Raw genomic sequence first — 19202 nt, 5'->3', positions numbered from 1 at the left:
AGGGCACCAGGGGAATCATGGAAGCCAACCATGAAGAAATTAACTGGAACTCGTTCCGGACCGCATTCTTGGAAAAGTATTTTCCGACAAGTGCCCGGGATGAGAGGGAGGCGCAGTTTCTGACACTCCGTCAGGGAGGTATGTCTGTACCGGAATTTGCTTCGAAGCTGGAGTCTTTGGCGAAGCATTTCCAATTCTTTAATGATCATGTTGACGAGCGCTACATGTGCAAGCGCTTCGTGAATGGACTGAGGCCGGATATTGAGGACTCAGTGAGGCCACTGGGAATCATGCGATTCCAATCATTGGTGGAGAAAGCCACTGAAGTGGAGCTGATGAAGAACCGGAGGTTGAACCGGGCTGGAACTGGAGGGCCGATGAGGTCGGGCTCCCAGAATATTCAGAACAGGGGGAGGTTTCAGAACAGGAGGCCGTATCAGCGCCCTGCTGGTAGAGGGTTTGCATCAGGATCTTACAGGCCCATGGTGGGTGCTGCTGGTGGTTCAGGAGGTCAGACTCAGAACCGGGAACTAATTTGTTTCAAGTGTGGGAAGTCAGGGCATTATGCTCGTGATTGTCCCGACACGAGGCCTCAATGTTACAACTGTAATAAGCTGGGGCATACTGCGGCACAGTGTAAGGTACCAAAGGCGGAATCAACCGTCAACACAGCTCGAGGGAAGCGTCCTGCTGCGAAGGCGAGAGTCTACACCATGGATGGTGAGGATGCTGAGGGAGTCGATGGACTGATTAGAGGCGACTGCGTGATTGACGGTAATCTTCTATCCGTACTTTTTGATTCCGGAGCAACGCATTCATTTATCTCTAGAGATTGTGCGATCAGATTAAGACTTCCTATTACTGCTTTGAGCTTCGATCTGATAGTTGCTACTCCTGCCAAGACTCTACTTGCTAATTCAGCATGCATGTATTGTCCGATAACATACAACAATAGGATCTACCATGCTAACCTAGTATGCCTAACTCTTAAGAACCTAGATGTTATCCTAGGAATGGATTGGTTGTCCCGCTATCATTGTCTTTTGGACTGCAACCGAAAGAGAGTGGTATTCCCTGATTCGGATCTTTCCGAGTATCTATCTGCCAATCACATCAGCGTCGCTTTGAACGAGGGATCTCAGGAGTATTCTGTTTTGCTAAGCTTGGAGAGCAAAGGGAACCCAGAAGTTGGCAGTATTCCAGTGGTGAAGGAATTCACGGATGTTTTTCCTGGCGATGTACCTGGATTGCCGCCTGTACGCGACATTGAGTTTGCTATAGACATCGTACCGGGAACAGGGCCGAGTTCGATTGCACCATATCGTATGGCACCTGCGGAGCTAGTGGAATTGAAGTCCCAACTCGAAGATCTTCTGTCGAAGGGATTCATACGACCAAGTGTTTCACCTTGGGGAGCGCCAGTCTTATTGGTGAAGAAGAAGGACGGGAAGTCGAGATTATGTGTCGACTACCGACAATTGAACAAGGTAACCGTCAAGAATAGGTATCCGTTACCTAGAATTGATGATTTGATGGATCAACTACGAGGAGCTACAATATTCTCGAAGATCGACCTGAAGTCGGGTTATCATCAAATCAGGGTCAAGACCGAGGATATCCAGAAGACGGCATTCAGAACCCGTTATGGACACTATGAGTACTTAGTGATGCCATTTGGGGTGACAAATGCGCCGGCAATATTCATGGCTTACATGAATATGACTTTCCATACATTCCTAGATCGATTCGTCGTGGTGTTTATCGACGACATTCTGATCTATTCAAAGAATGCTGAGGAACATGAGGAGCACTTGCGACAGGTTTTACAAGTGCTGAGGGAGAAGGAGTTGTATGCCAATCCTGCCAAGTGCGAATTTTGGCTCGAAGAGGTAAAATTCTTAGGCCATGTGATCTCTAAGGAGGGGTATAGCGGTGGACCCAGCAAAGGTAGAGACCGTATTGTCATGGGAACGACCAAAGACAGTGACTGAGATCAGAAGTTTTGTCGGTTTGGCGGGATACTATCGTCGCTTTATCGAGAATTTCGCGAAGATTGTTGGACCTTTGACTCAACTGACGAGGAAGGACCAACCTTTTGCATGGACTGAAGCGTGCGAGACTAGCTTTCAGACGATGAAGGAACGGTTGACGACGTCACCTGTACTCGTCTTACCGCAACCGGAGGAACCTTATGAGGTATACTGTGATGCTTCGCATCAAGGTTTGGGATGTGTGTTGATGCAACATCGGAAGGTGGTTGCTTATGCTTCAAGACAACTGAAGGTGCATGAGAAGAATTATCCGACTCATGACTTGGAACTAGCTGCAATCGTATTTGCGCTGAAGATTTGGAGACATCACTTATATGGATGCAATTTCACCATATTTAGTGATCATAAGAGCTTGAAGTATTTGTTTGAGCAGAAGGAGCTGAACATGAGACAGCGTCGGTGGATGGAATTTCTCAAAGATTACGAGTTCACGCTGCAATATCATCCTGGAAAAGCGAATGTCGTTGCTGATGCCTTGAGCAGGAAGATGCACATCTCGTCGATGATGGTAAAAGAGCTGCAACTGCTGGAACAATTCCGAGATTTGAGCTTAGATGTGAGATTGTCCGAAGGAGAGCTAAAGTTCGGAATGATCAGGATTGCCAATGGGTTGATGGAAGAAATCCGAGACCAACAGTTACAAGATGAGTTTCTGCTCGGGAAAAGGAATTTGGTAAGTCAAGGTAAAGACCCGGAATTCAAGATAGGAAATGACAATATCCTACGGTGTAAAGATAGGGTTTGTGTACCTAACAACCCTGACTTGAGAAGATTGATTATGGATGAGGGTCACAAGAGCAAGTTAAGCATTCACCCTGGAATGAAGAAGATGTATCAGGACTTGAAGGTGAATTTTTGGTGGCCAGGAATGAAAAGACAAGTGGCTGAGTATGTAGCTTCATGTCTGACATGTCAGAAGGCGAAGGTGGAGCATCAGAAGTCTTCAGGTATGCTACAAAGCTTGGATGTGCCAGAATGGAAATGGGATAGCATATCGATGGATTTCGTCGTGGCTTTGCCAAGAACTCAGAAGGGATACGATTCTATTTGGGTAATCGTGGATCGACTGACTAAGTCGGCTCATTTCGTACCGGTGAGGACTACGTACAACGTGGAGAAACTATTAGAGTTATATATAGCGGAGATTGTACGACTTCACGGAGTACCGACAAGTATTGTATCCGATCGAGACCCGAAGTTTACATCACATTTTTGGGGAGCTCTTCAAGAGGCTTTGGGAATGAGGCTGAGACTAAGTTCTGCCTATCATCCGCAGACTGATGGACAGACTGAGAGAACTATTCAGTCGTTGGAGGATTTGCTACGCGCTTGCGTTCTGGACAACAAGGGCAGTTGGGATACCTTATTGCCATTGATTGAGTTCACATACAACAACAGTTTTCATACGAGCATTGGTATGGCACCGTATGAGGCTTTGTATGGCCGCAAGTGTAGAACACCTTTGTGTTGGTACCAAAACGGAGAAAATCTGTTGGTAGGACCAGAACTTCTGCAACAGACCACTGAGAAGATCAAGCAGATCAAAGAGAAGATGAGGACTTCTCAGAGTAGACAGAAGAGTTATGCAGATCAGAGGCGCAGAACTCTGGAGTTCGAAGAAGGAGATCATGTATTTCTGAGAGTTACTCAGACGACGGGTGTTGGTCGAGCAATCAAGTCAAAGAAGCTTACGCCCAAGTTCATTGGACCGTATCAGATCACTCGTCGAATTGGACCAGTCGCATATCAGATTGCACTACCTCCATTTCTATCAAATATTCATGATGTATTCCACGTGTCACAACTGAGGAAATATATTGCGGATCCGACACATGTTATCGAGCTGGATGATATTGAGTTGAAGGATGATCTGTCTTTCGAGACACCGCCAATTAGCATCGGTGACACCAGGATAAAACAGTTGAGAGGGAAAGAGATCGAGTTAGTGAAGGTCATTTGGAATAAAGACACTGGTGATGCGACATGGGAGCTGAAGGAGAAGATTCAAGAACAGTATCCAGAACTTTTTACTAACCCTTAAGTTTCGAGGTCGAAACTTTCTTTTTGGAGGGTAGTAATGTAAGGCCCGAGTTTTTAAGTTTATGCTAAGTGAATAAATTTCTTATTCACGATTAGGGTTGATGTAATGTGAAGGGAAACCTGAACGAAAGTTTATTAAATGAAATATATTTATGAAGGAGAAAGTTCAGGAAAAGTTCAAGGATTGCATTATGATCGATAAAAGTTATAGCACGAACGTTTTACGCTTAAACCTAGGTCAGAAATCCTAGTATATAGCTAATTTTCACTTTTAGGCACGATGGCAGTTAATTCCAAAAATCTTCAGAGAAATGTTAGAATTTCTCTTCTTCCATATATCACAATCGTTTCGAGGCGAAACTCTAGGATCCACGAACGTCCGATTCCAATCATCGGAAGTTTGCCGAAACCGAATCCCTGGTATTTCAAAACCCTAGAATTTCTCGACAATGAAGACTTTATCTATTCGGAGCTTCAAATGAATATTCTACACGCGTACACCCATTTCTCTTGATGATTTTAATCTTTCTTCCGAAGGGAGTTTTCTATTCCGACATTCAAGGCAAAAAGCAACTTATCGGGTAAAATAGTTTTACACCGACTTTGCACCGACTTTGCATTAGTTGCCAAAAATACAAGGAGACATCTTCTTAGCTTAGGAATTCCTTTGCCAAAACCTATCTTAGAATTCATGGAGAATGATGCCGGAAAAATCAGATTCGCGAAACTTTCATTTTCCCGCGAATTTCCAACCTTTATATATAGCAAAGAAAGGAAGAAAAACTCAAATTCTCCTCCATTTTCTCTCTTCAAACCCGCGAGCTTCAACAAGGAAGAAGGAAGAAGAGTTTTCTTCATTACTTGCTTGATCGTTGATCCGTTAGTCGCTGCTTCAAGGTTTCGAGGTATAGTCGCTAATCCTTACCTCTGATCGCTTTTTCCATAGCTTTTCTGTAGAGTTTTCTGAGTGGATAGTTTATGGGTTTTTGCAAAACTATCCTGAATCTTTCATTTCTGATTCTAAACCTCTTCTATATGTGCCCAAGATCACTTCTGCCGGATTAGATTTTCCGTTATGTCGCCGGAATTCCGTCGGAATCAATTTGAACCTAAAATACCCATTTATGTAGTTTTTGAGTAAAGTTCCAACCTTTAGGCTGAAAACTATCGCCTTAGCTTAGTGCTAGTAGGATTAGTTGTCATAAACGTCGTTGGTGACGTCCCTGCAAAATTTTATTTTTGGGATTTCAGTTTTGAAAATCCTAAGTTAAAAATCATGACCAAAATACCCCTGCGACAGTTTTTGATCCGATAATTTTTCCGAGTTCAGAATACCCTTAGTTACGGCTTATGAAAGCATAGGAACCAAGTTTGATCGAAGAAAAATCGAACCCCACAATTAACCAAAGTGGCCGAGCCCTATAGGGGGGAGGAGGAAAATTTCCTTTTCCGAAAACTTGTCTTTTCACGCTAGATTATCGTACCTTAGGGTATAGATTACTTCGAGTAACCTTAGTATGTATCGATAGCTTAGTTTCCGATAGATTCTGATAGTATTCTGTGATTTTATTGTAAAGGTGCTTTTGAGGATTTCCCCGAGGACCAACACTTTGAGTGCGAGGAAGCACTAGTTGATCATTCTGGAGAACTTTCAGGTGAGGGCTGCTCACTGAATCTCTAGTTAATTCTTAGGGTCGATGTTTCGACATTGTTTACTGTTTATGCACTGAGATGGTGTGTGATTGAAAATGTTTTCTGAGGCTTCGGCTGACAATGTAGATGAATCATCTACTGAATGTTTTTGAAGATTGACTTACATGCTATGTGCTATGTGGGTAATCTAGGATGTGTGGTGCATGCTTTATATGCTAAGTGCTAAGTGTTTATGATGCGATTTATTGATATATGACATGTTGTTGATTGTGATGATTTAAATATGCTCTGTACTGGAAATCTGAGATTCTGAATGGTGAGAATAGCGGGCAGGTCATGCCGATTTTATTTTGAGAGTTTTGAGAAAGTTTGATAGGACGAACGAGGTTCGGGCCTTGATTTTGTTTAGTGGATCGAGACATCCTCTGGAAGCGACTTGGGATTGGTAGATCCTGTAAATGTATAAGACTTGCGATAAGACAAAATGGAATCTATTTTATAAAGAAAACTCATAAGACCTTAAATAACCTCTAAATCTTTAAGTAATGATAATAACCTCGAAGGAAGGCATTGGGAGTCAAATCTTAGTTTTGGAAAAACGAGGAGTGTCGTCGGATCCAAGTGTTGAGTATGTTGCTGTTGTGCTGTTGGAGCAGCGTTGGTTGTTGTGCTGTTGGAGCAGCGTTGGTTGTTGTGCTGTTGGAGCAGCTATGTTGTGGGGCTATCCTGGGGATAAGTCCGGAGAACCGTTAGTTCCCGAGTATGTGATACTCTTGTGCTGTTGGAGCAGCTATGTGTGTTGTGAAGTGTGTCTTTTGTCGCAGAATCGACTTTGCCTTAGGGTAAGATTTTAGAGACTTTAATTTACCTAGAACACGTGGCGACGTGTCGAGTGAGGACGGAGACGTTGTTTGACTAATCATCCTGCATTCATGCAACATTAATGGGGTATTAACACAGGACGTACTCTGGACCTCGTCGGATTCCAAAATGGTCATAAGACCCGGATTTCCGTGATAGAGCGTCTGTAGACGTCTCTTGTAGCAGACCGAAATGGCAGACCTACGGGTTACGGCTGATCTGACTACCGTTGTCGTTGGTGTAAGAGGCACGCGGGCCGAAATGGCACCACCGTGGCTGGTGAAGGGCTGATCCGTTGATGTCCATCCGTTCCGGATTGCATATTGGTTGACTGGGTTAACCTGCATACATATCACGCAACATGCATACTGACTTAGTTGATGAGTGTGGTTGCTATTTGATAAACTTACTTGGAACATGCTAATTGTTATTATTGTCGTTATGATTTTGTGGAACATGCAACCCTAGGAATGATATCTCTAGTTATAAGCCTAAGTGGCTATCTATTATTTGTACCTATTGGGTTTATTATCTACATAGTTCTTTAGAGTTGACCCTCGCGTCTTCTGTGTGTGTTTTGGCGGACAACGCCTTTTGTCAGATGAGTATTGCGGACTGGTTCACCATGGTCCACCCTTCGGGGGAAACTAGGTTGGGATGCTGGAACAGGAGCGCGTCGCGGTAGCGAAAGGATGACGGATGGTGTACATAGACTAGGTCGTTCTGGATTTCGAATTCGGACGACGATCATGCTAGCATGTAGGTTTTAGTGCTGGTGTGAGCTCCTCAAGATGGGATTAGTGTAGGAGTAGAGTCTTAGCTCTGAACATCATTTGATTCTTTTGGGACAGGGTAGTTTCCCACCTATAGTTTTTTGTGTGGTTTCTTTACGGGAATCACAGAGAGTTGGTTGGACTTAGGAGGTCTTGCTTCAGGCCGATGGGCCAGCTTATTCTCAGTTTTGAGGGATGGTGTTGCGGGCACTTCACCCTTTTCTTTTGGTTTGTATATATTGCCTTCGGGCGTTACACTTTTCTTTCCGTCACTGGAGGTTTACTCGTGACGAGGTTACTACTACAGCGGGGGGGCTGTTTATATATTGTATATTAGTTCTGATTATTGTTATTGTTGGGTTTTATTTAATTCAGTCTTGTCTTAGTTATTATCAAAAAAAAAAATATTCACGTTTTTCCGCATTAAGTTTATTTTGGTTACTAAAGTGACGCCACCGAAATCGGGGTGTTACATATTTTATGCACGATTTACGATGCGACGATAGAACGTCGGTGTGACGATTAGATCAAACCGACAATAAAAGGTACCAAAGAAATGGTCGTCATGACTCCCATTTAAATGAATGACTCGGGTAGATGAGGATAGGAAGCTAATCTAATCGAATCTCTTGACGGTAGTAACACACTGTCTCAGATCGATCGATAGGCAATCCGACGAGTCAAACCCAAGCATACAATATGTGTTAGTATTAGGCATTCAGAGGGGAAATACACTATTAGAAAACCCTTAGTATTCAGAAATGATGAAGCATAGTAGCCAATTTGTCCTGACTTGAAGGCAGAATAAAATAATTGACCAACCGGTGCCCTAGGTTACTATTCACCCATGATGACTGTTCCGTGCTAGAACATAGAGAGGAAAAGTAGTACCCAAAGTATGAGGAAGGTGATGAGAATTCTTTGAGAGAGAAGCTCTAACCACTTAGAGAGAGAAAATGTAACTGAATTTCAATGCTATTATTACTCAAATGAGCTAAAAGTCATTTACAATTGGTATTTCCCTCCTATTTATAGAGGTGGAGTTGGGCTTCAGCGCCTCCTTTTTATTCAGATGGGCCAGTTGGGCCTCGGGAAGGGAGGCCCAAGGTCATGGTGCGTCCCTCGCCCACGGTCAAGTCTCCTGGGCGAGGGACCCAGGGGTCTCACCCAGTCCACAAGTCCACAAGACACCGAGCTCGAAGCATGAGAGCTAAGTGTGTATTTAAGCAAAAAACAAGGCGACATCCCTGAGAATACTGACTAAGACCTAAAAACCTTAAAAATCTAGAAGTGAAAAATAATGGCCAACACGGCCTGATAAATAAAGCCTTTACAATCAACACTTTGGATCTCCAGCCGTGCCCTCCTCTTCCGGGCGATTCAAGTCCACAAGCAGGCTTGTGGCGAAGGCTTCTAGTCCGCCCACCTCAACATTGTTATGCAAGTGCCTTGAATCGTGATACTCCGCTGCGTGTTGTGTCCATCCCACGCTTCAAGCCTTGAAGTGACGCCGGGGTCAGTGAATCCACAAAATCTCAATCGCTACCTTTGACATGTCCCTTCTAGTCACATCACATCTTTGACAATTTGAATTTTAAACAATCGGCAGCAACCGTTGCAGCTTTTCATTTAATGCATCTTTCTCATTCCCCAGAATTTCGCAACCGCAATCATGTCATTTCCTGACGTCATGGGACACAACCTCTATTTTTTCCCCACATCCCTCAGTAACCGTCCACAACTTCTTCCTACACGTTTTCCTCCACACGTCGCTCCCCGCTTATAACAGCATTGTCCTACTCATTCCTTCCGTTCCTTTGCGATTACGAATCTTTGCTCCTTTACTCTTGCGCGAACTTGTCCAGTGTCAGAATTACCTTTGTTCCTTGCAATCCCTCTACAATGACTCCAAAGCGTCAGACCAAAAATCCCAAACGTAATGTCGTCGCGGCCACCCCTCTACGGTGTGTTCCTCCCGTTCCCCCACCCCCTCCAGGAGGCGTTCCTCTTGAAGAAAAAGAAGTCATTGCCTTCCGAACGAGGACTTGGGAATCTTTGAGTGCTCCCGCCGTGAGGGCCTTGCCCGCCGGGACAATACCTAACCAACGGTCAAGTTTGGAAAAGGAATCTTCCATTTGGGAGATTTCCTCAGAATCCGGCGGACTTTGTCATGAGAAACCTCTTGATGAGCTTCTGTGTGTTCCTGCCGGCTTACCCCTTGAACGCCCTTAGCTCCGCCCCAAAGACGGCTTCGTGGGTGATCCTCACTTCTTTTATGTGTATGGGTATATGTTCACAAGTTTGAAGATTAAATTTCCTTTTTCCCCTTTTATCTGCTCCGTTATTCACAATATCAATGTGGCTCCTAGTCAACTTCATCCCAACAGTTAGGCCTTCCTCTGGTGTTTCGAAATTCTCTGCGATGCGATTCACCAGGAACCTGAACCTTCGACCTTCTTTTATTTCTATCGCGTATCTGTCCAGCCCTCCCCGCAACGTAACTGGGTTTCCCTAGAAGTCAGGCCTGATCGTCAGCGCTTCAACCCCATCTGGCCTAGTATCTCCATCGATTTAACCCGGAAATTCTTCAGGGTTGTGGTGTCCCACGAATACCCTGAGGTTTTTACACACAGAGATGGCACCGCTCGATTTCCTTTCTACTGGACTCAGGGCGCGCGCCAAATAGTTGACCCGTCTGAGGCCTTAAACACAAAACTGTCATCGACTTTCTGGCTCGTCTTGCCGTTTCAGACTGCTCTCGAGTGATTGGTAAATCTTCCTCTTTTACCCTTCTTGCTCTTTCTATTTTCGGCCGGCTTACCCTTTTTGTATATTTTTAGGACAAACTCACCGCGCCGAAGGGGATCTTTTGGCGGCCTTTAAGAAGAAGAATAACGTATCCTTTCCCCCTCGAATAAATTTAAAAGGTGACAAGGCATCTCTGTTGAGAATCCAGGCGGGCGGAAAACGGCCCCTTGGCGAGGAGGATCCTCGCCCTTCCCTAAAAATATTGAACTTCGGTGAGCCTTCAGGGACCATTCTAGGCCAACACGGTCTTGTCGACGACTCACTTTCCCGTCCAACAGTTATCTCGTCGCCGCTTGGTTCAAACCTGACATCTTCCACCAACGCCCCTCCTCCACCTGTTCATACTTCCACTCTCTCCTCAGGGTTCGTGAGTCGGGGATTCCCGTGCTCTCTAACTTTGACATCAACCCAAATGGTGCGAATGGATGAAGTTGTTAAGCAACGTGGTTTGGATAATGTCTCTGAAGGGGATGTGGCGGGAGTGCTCCACGCGCTCCACTGCTATAGGCGCTCCGCCCAGGATGCTGACGAATTACGATCCGAAGTGGCGCACCTCCGCGCTCTCAATTCTCAACTTGCTGAGGATCGCGAAGTGCTCGCCGCTCAACTGATCGCCAAGGAAGACTCCTTTTCCAAAGAACTAGCCGAGCGGTCCGCTCATGCTGAAGTTAGCTTAGAGTTCCGCGATAGGAGGATTTCTGAATTGGAGAAAACTCTTGCAGAGCTGCGGCAGGAGGCACAGCTAGAATCGACCGCGAAAGCGGACCAAATAGCTTTGATGGAGGCCGACCTTGACAACCTTCGATCTGACCTGGCGAAGAAAGACGACCTTATATCCTCCTCGAAGACTCAAGCTCAATTTGAGGCGAAGGCCTCAGAAGAAAGATTGAAGTCAGAGGCTGTCGTTGCTGCTGTTTCCGAACGTAGCCGAGGCTTTTTCCTCGCCAAAGCCCAAGTCGAACATCTCCATCCTCTGATTGACCTCAGCCAGATGGGAGCATTCAAAAGGGTGACTCGCACAGGATTGGTCGGGCCCGACGATCCTCCAGGCTTCTTCGCCGAGCGCTTCCTGACAAAAGAACACATAGAGCCAACTCCACATGTTAGGAGTCCTTAGATTATCTTTGCCATCTTTGTACCAAGGGTCTCCCCTTTTTAAAATTGAATTTCCTTCTTTTTAATGAGAAACCCAAGTTTTTACTGCTTTTGCTATGAGTTTCAATTGTACGCCTCCTGCCAGGGAATGAACCATGCGGAACGTTCCTCTTGGGGAATTTCCAAACGTCTGCCCAAGTGCCTCTTTTCCACGTTCTAACGGTTTACCGTTGAGCACCGGCCACGAACATTCAAGCCTTTATTGCAAGTCGCACTTTTTCTAAGAAAAACTCCTCGAGAAACTGCTCCAGCAATAACTCTCGGAGACTGAACGGGGGTTATAAACAAGAACCAAAACTCAACAATCTTTACATTTTGTCTGCTTTCCAAAACATCAAGGAAATGGCTTCCCATATTGCTTGTCTGGAAGAGCTCAGGAAGAAAGCCTTTGACGAAGACCTCTTCATCAACGTCAGGCATCTGGAAGATCCCAGCGTCTACGACCTGACCAACAAACTGTTGGGAATGGATCTGAGTCCTGAGATAACCGCAATCCTCCGGGATTTTCTCTGCTTCGTGGAGGAAATTCAAAAGCTCTGCCGGCGGGAGCTGGATCTGCTAAAGGAGAAAGAAACGGTGATAACAGCTCTGGAGACCGTGGAATAAGGTCCTGAGAAGCAGGAGCTGAGCCGGAAACTCTGCAACTTAGAGTACAGGCAATACCGGTTGGAGCTTGAGAGGACAGAGCAGCGCAAAGAATGTAGGAAAATGAAGAGAGACCCCCCCCTTTTAAATGTTTTAAGTCACGTATTTGAATAAAAGTTTTGTTTCCCGGATTGTTCTGACGTGCACTATTATGAACATACGAGCAAACAAATAATCGAGTTAGTAAATCGCCCCAGTATAAACAGATAAATGAAGGAATAAATGAATAATTAAATGAGCGAAGGATAGTTAAGCGGGCGAGGCAGGCGGCCCGCCACTTATCTTCGCCTTTGTTCGTCGCTGTTTAGCACGTGTTTTCAGTGCTAGCCTCCCAGTTTTGTGTGAGTAATTTTTCGAGAGTGTGCTACGTGTAACTAGGACTTTCGCTCGGTATTTTACCGAGGCCTTTGTTCGCACCAATATTTCCCGTAAGAGCAGGTGCGGCCCCTCCAGCCTTATTAGGTGCGGACTTACAGTTGCTCGGGGCCCAATGGCTATATGAGTTTACCCGAGACTTTTGGCCTAGTTAAAAATGCTTCCCGCCTTTCGGGAAGACTCGACTCGCCCATATCTCGGGGAGGCTCTTTGGATAAAGAGGTTATTCGCGCACACCGCCAACGGGTGGCGGCGGGAAGCTCATCCGCACACGTCGCCTGCAGGGGCTACGGTCAGCGCCAGACTTTCCGGAGCGATCCCCGGACATCAAGGTCGTGTTGGGATCGCCACCTTCAGGGAATTTTTCCCACCAGGCTGCCGTCTTATTTCGATAGTTAGGAGTATTGCTAAGAATATCCTTTTGTATTTGATTTGTTTAAATTTTACATCAAGGGATGCCTCGTTAAAAAACTCCCGTGTCGGAGAAAAAGAGTGCATCTTTATTTTGGTCCTTGCTTTTCAATCAGAGTATTACTCCCAGCATCCTGTCTTCCTCGCCCTCTTTGCCTTTTCTACAGTGGGGCCCTTCCTCGCGATTGGCGGGCCGAGCTGACTTCGTTGGTCTTCTGTCCCCATTTCTTTGTTGCTCGGCCTCCCTCTTGTTACCCCTTCCTTGTGCTCTTTCCTTTCCTTCATTCCTGGTCTGGCGATGAGTTTCTCCCTTTCCTGCCTTCCGAGGGGGCCAAGCAAATGCAAGCGGCTCCCCACAAACAGTTCCTCTTTTCCCCCAATTGAAGAGGTCAACGTTCTCTTCTACGAGTTCACTCAAACATTGTTCTTGGTCTTTGGTGAGTCTGGGCTCGATTGCCAGTATTCCTCTACTGGTAGCGTTCATGTCCCCGTCCTCGTCATACCACTCATTATCTTTTTGAGCGTAGAGCTTGCCTTCTCTTATCCTACGGGATTCTTCGCCCTGATTCCTCCCCTTCCTTTCATCGTCGTTGCTCTGGCTTTGCGCTCCCAAACGCTCTTGTTCGCCTTCACCGCCTTCAGACGTCCCAATCTCATGGCACCTGTGCCCGTCGCCAGCTCCTTTTCTGCCATACAGTTTGAGGCAGTGGCTTTGGCACTTCCTCGCCCCCTTTTGGTCTACTGCCAGTTTTCCTATCCTCCCGCAAAGTAGGGGATATTTGACCGCAAGGTGGGCCGTAGATATCACTGCATGGAGGCGATTTAAGGTACCTCGCCCTATGATGACGTTATAAGCTTCCGCGAGTTGTAGGACCAGATATTTTATCCTCAAGAGCTCGGCGTCCTCGCCCACTCCGAAAACTGTATCCAACTCTACGTAGCCACGTACCTGAACTTGTTTCCCGGAGAAACCTACCAAACTTCCCGCGTATGGCTTTATATCCTTGTCCGTCAGCCCCATCTGTCTGAATGCGTCCTCATAGATTATATCCGCCGAGCTGCCCTAGTCTAAAAGCACCCTCTGTACATTGAAACCTTTTATTCTTACCATTACCACTACCGGATCGTCCGTATGGGGCTTGATTCCCTCGAAATCTTCGGTCGATATCACTATGTCTGGATGTGGGCACCCAAATGGTTCTGGATACACCTGTACTGATGTTGTCGTCCCCACTGTCTCCCGGCCCGCCGCCAATACGTCGTTGCAAACTTCGAAACCTCCAACGATTGTGTTAGTTGCTTCAACCGTTCCTTCGCCCTCGCCGCTGTCAACTTCTTCAAATTTCTTTCCCTTCACCGCTTGTGGACGTCTCGCCCCGATCAACCGTCTGATTTGACCCTTCAGCATGAAACAGTCGGTGGTGTTATGGCCCTCTAAGTTGTGGTACTCACACCACCTCAACGGACTCCCCACCTCGCTTCTGGGGTCCTTTCTGCGCTCGCCGATTCTATTGATGGAAACATCCTGCATTTCACAGCGTCGGAAACCGCGTACTTCGCCATCTTCGCCTCAAAACGAGACAGATGATTCTTTGGACTGGTTTGTCCGTCGTACGCCTCCAACATGAGGCTCGTCATGCCGTCCAGTACAATCACCTCTCGTACTGCCGCCAAGAAAGGCTTGGTTCCGGCCGTAGCCGCAGCTTCCTCCTCCTCTTGATTCCACTATCGGAGGTAATAGTAACTCAACTGCTTCTGTAAACACTCATTTTGCATCTTCAAGTCGCCACTTAACGCTCGACGTGCTTTTGCACGACGATGTCTATCCAACCTCGCGGTGCGCGGGGAAGAAATGTAACTTCGCTCTGGTTCCTTGCCTCGTCGTTGGCAAGAGGGCTCCATCAGGCTCTGTCGACGAACCGAGAATTCAACCACTTGCCTCTGAATCGCACCAGTTTTCACATAAACTTGAACTTCTCGAAATCAAATTATGAATTGCGCGCGAATTAAATCACGATCCATCAAGAAAAACTGGAGAGAAATCGCACAGAGAAACGAGCTTCACTCCACCAAATCACGATCCACGTAGTCCGGGAATAGAAATCTACCGATACCCACAGACGGCGCCAAATGTTCCTTGCTAGAACATAGAGAGGAAAGGTAGTACCCAAAGTATGAGGAAGGTGATGAGAATGCTTTGAGAGAGAAGCTCTAACCACTTAGAGAGAGAAAATGTAACTGAATTTCAATGCTATTATTACTCAAATGAGCTTAAAGTCCTTTACAATTGGTATTTCCCTCCTATTTATAGAGGTGGAGTTGGGCTTCGGCCCCTCCTTCTTATTCAGATGGGCTAGTTGGGCCTCGGGAAGGAAGGCTCAAGGTCATGGTGCGTCCCCCACCCAAAGTCAAGTCTCATGGGCGAGGGACCTAGGGGTCTCGCCCAGTCCAATGATACACTACTATTCATCAATGGTAAGCTCCATGATGGCTTCTAGTTCCCATAAACCCCTCCTGAATGATGCCTGGACGAGCACAGACCTGCAGCAGCACCTGGAGCCTTGTGATAATCAGCTTGCATGCAATTCCATAGGTGGTGCAACTTGGATTAGAGCTTAAGCTTGGTTAGCCTTAATTACTTGCCTTCAGCCTATAAAACAAGCCATTCTGAAGTCCCTGAGTCCCCAACAATTCATTCCAAGTCCCAGAGCAAGCTAAGAGTGAAGAGAGAGCCCTGAGAGTGAGAGAGACCGAGAAGAGCTTCACAAGCTTCTTCTCTTCGATTCTAAAAATTAGTTGAGTGTTAGCAACACCCATTAGCACCACATTCATCCCCATAACCTGTAGAGCAAGTTCCAGTACCCAGAACAGCACGGCGGTGACGTTCTAGACATCTCCGATCATCTTCTCCGGCGAACTTTGTCTTCTCCGGTGAAGTAAGTTTCTCTAACTCGCTTATTTTCGCTCGTTTTCTATCCAAAACTTATCCTTAAGCATGTTAGGACATTTTTAGGAAGTTTTAGACTAGTTTTGAGCCTCGAATTACCATGAATTAGCAGAACCAATATTTGAATTTTCAAACTTGAGCATGCTATCGGATTGAGCTTTAGGCCTCGAATTAGAGTGCCAAATTGATTAGTTTATGCTTCTGGAACATGGTAGAGCCTTTTAGGATAGATAGAATCAATGATAAAGCTCTGAGGTGAAAAACCCCAATTTCACCTCACGGTCGATCCAAAAACTGGCAAATTGAGGTAGTTAAAGTGCTTAAATGCTTCTAAAAATGGTCTAGATGGATTCAGAAGGTTGGAAACTATAGGAATAGAGTATCAGAAGTTAGTTTAAGCCTAGTTTGTGAATTTCTTAATTTGCAAGTAAACTTAGGATTATTTGAACTTTAGCTAGATTAATCAGCTTAATTAAGTGATTCTGAACTTGATTATGAGTTAGGAATACTAGGAATGGAGTAATGAAAGACCAGAAGTCAGAATTCAGTAGGCTAGCATGATGAATTAGGAAGTTAAGTTAGTAAGCTAATGAATAAGTGATTTTGACCAAATGGCTTAAAAGATTTAAATAATCTAGAAGTGATTATGAGCTTAAGGACTGAGTTTAGTAACAGAATCAGGTCAGTAAAGAAAATTGGTTAAGTCTAAGAGTAGAAGGGTAATAAAAGGATAATAAAATTAGTACATGAAGTAGTTATATTTTTAGCTTCATAGATCTATAACCCGACCATAATCCATGATGCAGAGCGTGAAGGATCAAGCTCTCGAGTTTCAAAAGAAATCATTGAGTCACAGGTAAGGGGAGTTAGACAAGACCTTGTCTTGGTACATGACAATTAAGTAATCGTTAATGCGATAGTAGACATATTATTATTTACACGCTTGTTTACAATAACTGTGGATTTTATGAAGTAATGTTGAATGTTTGATTGTGATTCCTATGTGAATTGCTTGTGGATGTTGTATTGCTGCATTGTTAGAAAGGAGGTAAAGTATACCATGGGATATGGTGATACTTAGGAAATCGGCTTAGAAGCCCGGATAAAAGAACTTGTCTTTTGACAATATATAAATCTAAAAACATCTGAGGTAGGAGGGTACAGGGAAATAATTCACCGGCTTAATGTGTTATTGATACTTGGATTCGAAAACTTGACCTACCCGTCACATGTTAGGAATCACCTTAGGAAGATAGATATTAATAATTATAAAATGGAATTAGTAAACGAATAGGTGATACCCTTTTATTTAAATTAATTGAGGAAAGTACATAACCATTACCGAGTCGAATAACTATTTCCTGCCCTAAAACCCGACTACTTGATCCCTTCGGATCTCGCCTTCAAATACAATGAGGCATACTTACTTGAAGAGTGAGGTACGGATGTTTGTTTCTAGTTCGCTAGAAATTCGAGAGAAGAATAAGGGGGCGATGGATGATGTTTGTAAGCAACCTTTTGGAGCGACAAGGAGTAGGAAAGTGCTGTCACTACCACTAAAGAGAGTGGGAATACAGAGACACCAATGATGGTCTTGTTTAGAGATGAATAGACCGGGACTTACACAACGGTACACCTCTCATGTCCGTCCCGGCAGGACCCCTGAGGTCGGGGTGGGCATGAAGTTTAAGGCAAAAGGGTTGAGTTGTGTATTTCTGTCGGAGAGCTACTGAGCGATCATGTCCGGTAAAGAGTGGACTACAAGGAGTGTCTGTAACGCCCCGATTTCTTGAGTGTCACACAGTAACCAAATGACGTAGTTTTCGTAAAGATTTTCGTCGATTCATTTATTACTCTTTACTTAGTGACCAATCGTCGTTGATTTTCTAAAGTTCTTTAATTAACATCATAAACAAATAACCAAAAGAAACATGCGGAAATAAAACTCGTAAACAAACATTGTAACCATAAAGTACTGGAAATAAACGTTGTGGTCACACCCATGTGTGAAAAAAAAAACCACATATGAAAATTAATCATCCAAATATCTGTGAAATAGAAACCGCTAAACCATTTTTAAAATATCCAACAAGCAAATAAATCAAAATCGACGTAACCACTCTCAGGATCCCCAAAGTACAAGCTCAGCGCTTCATAGGCACAACTGTGTCGCCCTCAGAACCTTCAAGCCATCTGCATTGTCTTTTCTTTGGCGGTGCTTCGACAACAGGATCTGGAAGAACTGGCTCTACAATCACTGGTCGGAAATCCACAGTCGTCTCCTCAAAAGGATCTGTCTCCTCCGAAGAAACTCTTGACTCTTCGTCTACCGGGCAGTGGAACCGTGCCGGTGGAAAAGGTATCTCTATGACTCCTCCTCTTATGACTTGCTCCTCCACGATATTGCCCAGCTTGTCATGTCCTGTGAGTACCACGTCGCCGACGTAAACCCTACGAACTCCAAACGCGTCAACCGTCCAGACGCGGTCATTGTCTTGGTCATTCAGCCTCATCACCCAGGAACTGGCGTGAACCGTCATTGTGGTCAGCACCATCTACCCCCCCCCCTCTTCCCCCCCAAATAAGACACATAACAAACAATGCAAGGGTCAGGCCGACAGTAAAACAATATAAACAATAATCAATTCTTATGGATTTATTATCTCTTAAGGGATTTAATTAACAGTTAGTCAGTTAGGCTAACGAATCCTCACTTCACACAACCCACCAAAACTCCTTGGCCAATCACATACATCCGCAGATGTACAATCACATGGAGACGCAATGATCCACAATTCACAATTCTCACGGTGACCGCAGTCAACCAAATCACGAGGATCCACCGATCCACCAAATCTCCCTCGCGTGCAAGCTACCGTTTGTCTCTAACGGCACCATCGTTCTCATGGCCCATAGTCTTCACTAGACCTATGTCCGATTAATCACATTTTTATTTGCAAGCGAGTTAAGTCTCATTCTCTTTGTATTTAAGGCTCTAAATTCAATCCTAGAGTCTTATTATTCTCTTTACACAACGATAAACGCGGTACAATAATCACAGGGAACAAAGGGAGTTACAGCTAGGTGAGCGACCCTTTGAACCATTAACTAAAAAGTAAATATAGTTCGCTTAAGGAAAAGCATAATCATTCACTCATGCAAAACATATCATGGCAAATTCATCGGCAAGGTACCACATGACTTATATAATCAAGACGAAAGGAAAAATCAACCGAGCCCTCCAAACTTGGGTTCGGCCGAGCCCTCACAAGGCCCTAGGGTTTTCAAAACAATTTTCCTTCCTTTCCTTTTGATCATAGTAGTTTTGGTATAGCCCCAACAACTCAAATATCATGTAAAAATTTCAGCAACAATCGCACATCGGACTTCATGTCATAACAAGAGATTTCACATAGTAAGGTTTCAAGCATGCATGTAAATTTTCCCATGACAATCATAACCAACATCAACATAGCATCAATA

The sequence above is a fragment of the Lotus japonicus genome, chromosome 3 (genome assembly GCF_012489685.1).
Source record: "Lotus japonicus ecotype B-129 chromosome 3, LjGifu_v1.2".
Lineage (NCBI taxonomy): Eukaryota > Viridiplantae > Streptophyta > Magnoliopsida > Fabales > Fabaceae > Lotus > Lotus japonicus.
Note: the sequence above shows the minus strand (reverse complement) of the source record.